Source organism: Gambusia affinis, linkage group LG02 (genome assembly GCF_019740435.1).
Source record: "Gambusia affinis linkage group LG02, SWU_Gaff_1.0, whole genome shotgun sequence".
Classification (NCBI taxonomy): domain Eukaryota; kingdom Metazoa; phylum Chordata; class Actinopteri; order Cyprinodontiformes; family Poeciliidae; genus Gambusia; species Gambusia affinis.
Genome location: NC_057869.1, coordinates 28,727,535 through 28,736,115, shown reverse-complemented (window position 1 = coordinate 28,736,115; position 8,581 = coordinate 28,727,535). Strand labels below are relative to the sequence as shown.

General features: G+C 39.7%; 1 long non-coding RNA gene across 1 annotated transcript; it reads right to left on the bottom strand.

Moving 5' to 3' along the window:
* Window positions 1-533: 533 nt before the first annotated feature.
* LOC122845606 lies at window positions 534-1,640 on the bottom strand. The gene is made up of 4 exons (XR_006373087.1): window positions 1,547-1,640; window positions 1,346-1,456; window positions 1,041-1,267; window positions 534-669 (listed from the first exon to the last, which is right to left on the bottom strand). It is a non-coding gene; the product is annotated as an uncharacterized LOC122845606 (long non-coding RNA).
* Between the last annotated feature and the right edge of the window lie 6,941 nt (window positions 1,641-8,581).

Sequence of the window (8,581 nt, the reverse complement as noted above, 5' to 3'; positions counted from 1 at the left end):
AACATGTTGCCTTACATGGAATAGCATAGTTGTCAATCACAATGAAGAATGGGTGAATACTGCTTTGGATGGATCCCTGGTCAAGGAGGTAGGGCTGGGTACGATGTGTGATTTTGTCAAGATGCTGCTGCACACTGGTTCCAACCTATATTAAAAAAATAAATAAAAACATGACAAAAGTATTTAGTGACAAATTTCTGAATGAAGATCAGACAGAATAAAATTTTGAATTGTAAAAATGAAGAGACTGAATTCTGCTTTTTTTTTTTTTATCTTTAAGCAACTGTTAAGCAGTACCTTTAGAAATCTGATGAGGTGATCCACTGCTTGAGATGCAGACATCTTACTCGGCCTCTTTCGTCCTTGTGCAGATGGTGGTAGCAGATGCAGCAGAAGCAAAATAGCAGACATGTCACTATCCCAACCTATAGACCAACAGCTTCATGTTACTATCATCAAACATATGAATTTGTCATAATTACCTAGAAGACCAACATACGTTCTCAGCTTCAGCAGCCAACTCTGCATTCCTAATAAATCCAAGAGCTCAGTGGTGGGTACCAGGCCATGGCTTTCCTTTATAACCTTGGATTTGAGACTGGTGGGCCACTTCTCCAAAACTTTATTGGCAGTGCCTTCGCCAAACAGGAGTCTGAAATCTTGTTCTATCTGAAATGCATAAAAAAAAGAATTTCACACAGTAATAAGACAGTAAATGGCCTGTACTTGCACAGTGCTTTATGAAGTCCAGAGGACTCAAAGTGATTTACACCACATTTAGTCATTTACATGCTGATGGTGGTGAGCTACATTGCCACAGTTGCACAAGGGAAGACTGACATAAGCAATGCTGCCATGGGCTTGTGCCACCAAGCCTTCTGAACACCACCAGCAGGCAAGGCAGGTCAAGTGTCTTTCCCAAGGACATAACAATTTAGAAAGAGTTGGGGTTCAAACTGGTGATACACAAGTTACAGGACAAACTCCTATGACTGTTGCCACTAAGTATTTTAGTAGTGTAAGAGATAAAACTGTCTTACCAGTCCTGGTGTCTCCAGAAATCTTGGAAAGACAGAGAAGACATCTGCTGCTTTCTTTTCATCATTGACCATTGAATGACGGTAATGGAAGGTAGCCTTCATCTTCTCACGGACAGTGTCATCATCAGCAGAGTGTTTCAAAACAGCAATAGCTGCTTCCACTTCCTCATCTGACAGCACTTTGTCAGCAGTGAAAACCCTGGATTGACCATGGCCTGGTCCACCACCTTAAAAAGAAAGTTTCTAACTCCCAGCCACAGATTTTACATTACTTTACATATATACTCAATATTGAGAAAACTTACTTTTGGGAGATTTGCTACCTGAGGCACCCCTTTCCTCTGCAGTTTTTCTTTGAATAGTCTTTAAACGCCAAGCAAGGTATCCTGAACGCTCTCTGGATCATAGTAATGCTCCTGTCAATAAATACAAGCAGACTTACCATTCCATAAACATCTTTGAAGGTAAATATATATGCTTAATGTTGCTAAAACCGTTTTACTCACATATCCATGTTTTGGTCCTCCAGATAGGGAAATAGGGCAAAGATCCCCTGAGCATACATCACTCTGACACTTTTCTGCTGGAAAAAAGAATAACAAAAATAAACAACCATGACAGACACATTTTAATAGTTAATAAATGTGCTTCAAAGGTAATACCATTTGAAAACCTGAGTTCATATTCCCGATACACTTGAACATAATCAATACAAGCAATATGGCGCCTATTAGCTGCTACATCCATGGTGCTAACCATGCTAACATGACTCGGTGGGTGCTACGACCCCAAAGTACCCACGGAATCTGGGCCTATGGCATAGTGCAAAGTGACTATTAAAATTTACAACAGTTACGTGTTCTTACCTTGAAAGCCTTCGGGAAAAAAAACAGCTAATATTTCGAGGTGGACAACTTGTCTAGCATAGGGCTATCCCTCGGTTTTCTCCCGCTACCCTGAAAGTGAACAACGGAATAAAACGGGTATAAAAATTAGGAGACACGGAAGGGTTTTTCACCACGAACAAACTAAGTCATGGTGCCAAAACCATTTACTACGCTAGTACTCACGCATAACAGTTGCGAACATATTTAATGGATAACAACAGAAGCTATAATATCGTTCTTCATCACAATTAATATCAAAATAAGTTACCAACACCGGATTGTTAAAAGTATCTTACCTTTTCTGTAGCAAAACTCCGTTCAGAATCCAAAATGGAAACAGCCGCCTCACGAACTTCAGAAAACTGGCGCTTCGTCTTCTTTCTTCCTCCTTCTCCTTCTCCTTCTCTTTACAGTGGCGCGTTATTGACACTTGACAGAGTCAAAGGTTTCACTGCGTGAATGTAGCATTTTACTCTGACTTTTAACTCCGATGTCAGAGCCGATTTGCACTCCATATAGTTATAAATACTCTATTTAGATTAATTTAGATTAACACTGAAATATTAACACCACATTTTTTACTGTGTAACTCCTCTGTAAACAGAACATAGAGCAATGGACCAAGCAGGATGAAAATATATTCTAACTCTCTTGGATTCATCAATGAGCCAGTCTACATCAACAGGAAGTTGAATGGAACTCCTTCTCCTCTTCAAGATCCTTTTTGTGTTTAAAATGAAACTTTACTGCTACAGACTCAAAGAGAGGGAGAGCAGGTTTCTATCCATGCTGCTCCTTGGCTTGGATTCAGGCTCTCAGCCCCCCCATCTCCCTTTGCTTTTCTGTCAGCTTCCCACTGTGAGGAGCTTCTCTCTGACAGGGTCAGGGGGACGTGGTGCTTCTCCAAGTCTCCTCGCAGGTTTCCCATCCTCCCTAGTCTGAAGTCACTTTTGCCTCAAAGATAAATGCACCACATGTGGCCCCACATGAATGTCCCTTGCTTCCCTTTGTGCTCTCTGTTCTTATTTCCTGCTCCTAATCATTCAAGGGTTTCCATCAGGGTGAATCATCTGTTTGTTACATGACTTTTCAGCCACTTTCTCTCACAGTTTCAGCTCCTTGTCCTTGTTCGTTCTCACATACTCCACTCTTCCTTTGGCAGTGCATGGAAAGCATTAAGCTCTCTTTTTGGCTCACTACTCAATATTGCGTTTTCCAAGGAACAGCAACACTTAGATGGGAATAGTGCAGACTGGAAGACGGTGAGAGTTTATTTGCAATAGTCTAAACCAGCAACTGATTCAAAATAAAGTCACGTATCTCTGTCGGTTATATTTTGCACACCTCAGTGAACATTATTAGGCTAGCACATAGATGTTATTTTATTATATGTATTAAAAAATTGATTCTACAGACTGCAGAACTGCATTCTTGGTGGGTTCCACATACAGTTCTGTCTGTCCTGTCTGCAAGAAACCAAGCAATACTAAAGACAACAAAACATACCAGGTGAATGCATCATTTTGATTTGATTTCTCATGTGGTGCATCATGTAACTAAGCAATCCGTTGACAAAGATAAAAACCCAGTGTTAAACCCAATTTGTTTGCAACCAGGGGCGCGTTTAAGGGGGAAAAAGTTATGACAATTCTAAGGGCCCCTGACCAACAGGGGGCCCTCCACAATTTATTTATTTAATTTTGTTCATAGAAATAAAAAATAAAAAATTGGGGCCCTGTCAATTACAAAATTAATCATATTGTGTTTTCTACAATTGTTTTTAGCAGTAAAAATCAAATGTTCCCACTCCCAGACCAAAAAACACACATCCATATTTGCCCTGAATTTCCCTGGTTCTGTATGAAATGGTTTGTTCCTGCTGGACGGTGATGGTGTTCAGCAGCAGTCAGTAGAAAACAAGAATGATTGTGGCGGTTACTATGCTGCTAAGAAAAATAATAAATTCATCTTTTCAAAAATAAAATAGAGAGAGAGAGAAAAAGGCAAGAGTGTCAATTTATAACCCAGTTTTTCTCCAAGAGGTCTGTAGACTGTGAGATTATCAACCATTTAGCAAAGTTAGCTTAGCTACAGGCTACTGCTTTCCTCCATTTCACTGACATTTAATGAATTAAGGAAAGAAATTACCAATATATTAATATATATTTAATGTGCCCCTGTACCTTTTACCACTTAACAACAGATGAGTCAGTCATCAGCAGCTCTAACCCACATTCCTCCTGACCCATCCTCTCCTGAGTGAAATTAAAGGTGCAGTATGTAACTTTTATTTTTTTTAAAGTTTTTTTTCCACATATTTATTAAAACTGTCATTATGTTGTGACAGTATGGCATGAGGGATAATCTGTGAAAAATCTATTTCCTCTGCTTTCTCAAAGTGCAAAATCACAATCTTATGTCGCTCTGTGCTATGCTGTAGCTAGCATAGCCTGTTGTAAATGCTCAGTTTAGTTAGCATTGCTACCAATGACAGCAGATAAACATTTTTCCTGTAATAAGTTGTTTTTCCACCATTAGCACATTTAGCAGTGAGTGAATGAGTGATTGACAGCGCTAAGACCCTCCTACTGGTTCTGATTGGTTGTTTTGGCCGGAATGATGCATTTCTTTAGCCAGCAATAGTAATTCAGAGGAGATTGATTGTTTTCACATATTATCTGACATGGTGACAGCTTTAACAAATATGGAGATAACATATTTTTTATTAAAGTTATATACTGCAGCTTGAATAAAATGTAACAACATATCATTTTTTGAGAAGTCTGGATTGCTTCATGAATATGTTGCATGTTGCCTATGACTGTTTCTCATGGGGAGAGACATTTCAGTAAACTAAAACTAATAGAAAAATTTAAGCAACCTACTTACACACTGCATGCAGACTGTTGGATGTAAAATTCACTAGTAAATATTGTGTTAGTATCAGTATTGGACCAGAGACAGCAAGGTTGTTGAAAGCCTTTAAAATTCTGACATTTTTGATGGGTCAGATAGACTCAAGAAATTGTAACAGCAGTTGCGTGTAACAGCAGTTATGTTCGTAACAGCAGTTGCGAACATCTGTTTCTGTGCCCACGAGAGAAACAGATGTCATGTTCATGACAGATGTCTGACACAGCCGTTAAATAAAGTGTTACTGATGGCTCTATCTATCTACCTACCTATTGATAGACCTATCTATTTATAGCTAGCTAATCTATGTAGTATCATGTTTGTAGAGAAACTGGAACACCCGGAGAAAACTTTTGTTTAAAACAAGATTAGTTTATTTTACTAAGAGAGCAAATTACAGTGTCTGTCTGTCTGTCACTTGTGTTCTGTATTTATACAGTACAGACCAAATGTTGGGACACAACTGTGTGTCCAAACTTTTGGTCTGTACTGTATATATTATTTTTTTTTATCACAATTAATTGTCTTTAATAAGTGTCATAAAATATAGATAATATATACATATCTCTATAGATAGATCTATCTATCTATCTATATATATATATATATATATATATATATATATATATATATATACATACAGACCAAATGTTTGGACACACTTTCTAATTGAATTCATTTAGAAAGTGTGTCCAAACATTTGGTCTGTATGTATATATATATATTTTTTAATCACACTTAATTGTCTTTAATAAGTGTCATAAAATATAGATTATATAGATATATCTCTATATATATATATATATATATATATATATATATAGAGAGAGAGAGAGAGAGAGAGAGAGAGATCTAGATATATCTAGATCTATATTTATCTATATATAGATCTAGATATATCTAGATATATATATCTACATATATAGATCTACATATGTAGATATGTAGATATATATCTATAGATACACAGTACAGACCAAAAGTTTGGACACACTAATTAGAAAGTGTGTCCAAACTTTTGGTCTGTACTGTTTATATTTTTTTATTACACTTAGTTGTCTTTAATAAGTGTCATAAAATATAGATTTTATAATATATATATATACATATATATATATATGATTACAACATGATAGATATCATAAAATATCTATGGTGTAATTATTATGACGCACTTTGGTCAATTAGGATTATTATAAATTCTCACATAGTGCACATGTGAGAATTTGACCACATGTGGAAAATGTGTCCCACATGTGATTTTCGTGGTATTTTTTGTAAGGATATCTATCTATCTATCTATCTATTGTTTTTGTAGGAAAACTGGAGCACCCAGAGAAAACCTATTGTTAAAATGACTTACAATTTCTTAAAGTTACTAATACCCTATATGCTACGAATTGCGGTTTTAGCACTTCGAGTGCAAAGGCAACAGTATGTTAGCAATGGCTGCTCTGTTCTCTGCAGGACAATTAATTATTCAGACATCCTCAAACGCTCCAACAACGGTATCAAACTTCATAAAACCTTCAAAGGTCAGGCCTCATATGTCTGATGTAGCTAGCGGACAATCTTGGAAAGATGTCATGTAAACGATAAGTGAAAGCTGCTGTTTTCAAGAGAAAAGCAAAGAGTGGTTTGAAGAGCCATCCATCCATCCATCCATCCATCCATCCATCCCCCCATGAATAGACCTTGCCAGGAGCATCCCTCACCGAAGGTGTCCACCAACGGGTTTCAAGGGTTGCCGCCGCAACAGGCACCAACAATCTTGCGACCACAGCTCCGATAAGCCGCCTCAATAATGGAGGCATGGAACATGGTCCACTCAGACTCCATATCCCCAACCTTCCCTGGAACGTATTCAACGTTCTACTGGAGATGGGAGTTAAAGCTCCGTCTCACAGGGGATTCCGCCAGATGTTCCCCGCAGACCCTCACAACACGTTTGGGCCTGCCAAGTCTGATCGGCTTCCTCCCCCACCACCGGAGCCAACTCACCACCAGGTAGTGGTCAGTGGACAACTCCGCACCTCTCTTCACCCGAGTGTCCAAGACATATGGCCGCAGATCCGATGACAAAGTCGATCATCAAACTGCAGCCGAGGGTGTCCTGGTGCCAAGTGCACATATGGACACCCTTATGCCTGAACACGGTGTTCGTTACTGACAATCTGTGACAAGAACAGACGTTTAACAGAACACCACTCGAGTTCAGATCGGGGGGAGTCGTTCCTTCACGCCCCTCCAGGTCTCGTCGTTGCCCACGTGAGCGTTGAAGTCCCCAGCAGAACAAGGGAGTCCCCAGGAGAGGCACTCTCCAGTACCCCCTCCAAGGACTCCAAGAAGGGTGGGTAATCTGAACTGTTGTTTGACCCATAAGCACAAACAACAGTCAAAACCCGTCCCCCCACCTATAGGCGGAGGGAGGCTACCCTCTTGTTCGCCGGGGTAAACCCCAACGTACAGGCAGCGGGATGAGAGGCAACAAGTATGCCCACTCCTGCCCGTTGCCTCTCACCGTGGGCAACTCCAGAGTGGAAGTATCTGGGAGACAGGTAGTAAAAGGTCCTTCCATCCATCCATCCATCCATTTTCTTCTTCTTGTTGGGTCGGCAGCCTGAGTAGGGAGGCCCAGACTTCACTCTCCTCAGCCACTTGGATCAGCTCCTCCAGGGGAATCCCATTGCATTCCTTGGTCAGGTGAGAAAAAAATTTCTTCAATTGGGCCTGGGAATGAATGGGAGTTTTACACCCGTGTATTTGAAATCATCACGGAGGTACACAGAGTTGGAGTCCAGTGAGGGAGGTCTGGCAGGCATGTTATTGCTAACTCTTTGACGACTCAGTAAAGGTCTGCAAACATTGCGGGTTTTTGCCTGATGTTTTTCAGCAGAATACACAATTTTTTCCATACAGGTCTTGGAGCTACTTTCCGCTGGTCCTTCTTCTGGCAGACTCTTCCAAACATCATGATAAATAGGCTGTTTTTGTTTCTCTAGGTGGGTTACTTTACTGTTTTCACCTCCACACACTCTTTCCAATTCAATTAAGGAAAGCATGTCTTTCCTTTCAATTTCACGTAGTTCCTTTTTCTCCTGCTGTTTTTGGTGTATCTGGGAATTCCAAGAATCAGTCAGGGACTTGTTAGCTGCAGCTTTTTTCTCTTTCTGAACTTTTTCATGGTTCTGCAGCTTCCCGTTGTTTCCTTTCTTTTAATAACCTTTCCTCCATAAAAGCCCTTTTGTTTGCTTCTTTTCTCTGTATCATTGACAGTTGGTCGTAAACTATTTTTTTATGTATTTCACGACAGCTGTCCTTGTCAGGAATGTCGCAGTCACTGTCTTGGTCTATAACTGATTCATACTGGACATCTTTTCCTGCATCAGTCACATTGTCCTGTGTCTTTGCTTTCTGTAGAGGCTCCTTCTTCTGTCTGCTTTCTTCAGCTTGATAACCAGGAAGCACCCCTTGCCGTTCAAACCTGCCCATGTCACTCTTCTGTTTCTGTTTATGTTCATATGTGGCAGCCAATTTATCTGCCAGAGGGTTTTGTTTCTGACTTTTCACCCGTTGATCTATTTCCTTTAACATTTTATTACCCTTCTCCTTAGCCATACTGTTATAAAGTTGTTTTTGTAAACGGGCATCATCTGCAGCTTCTTTTTTCAAAATAGCCTCTAAGCTCTCATCCATCTTCTTTTGCTTTTCTGTGTTTGCCTCAGTCTTGTCCTGTCTAAA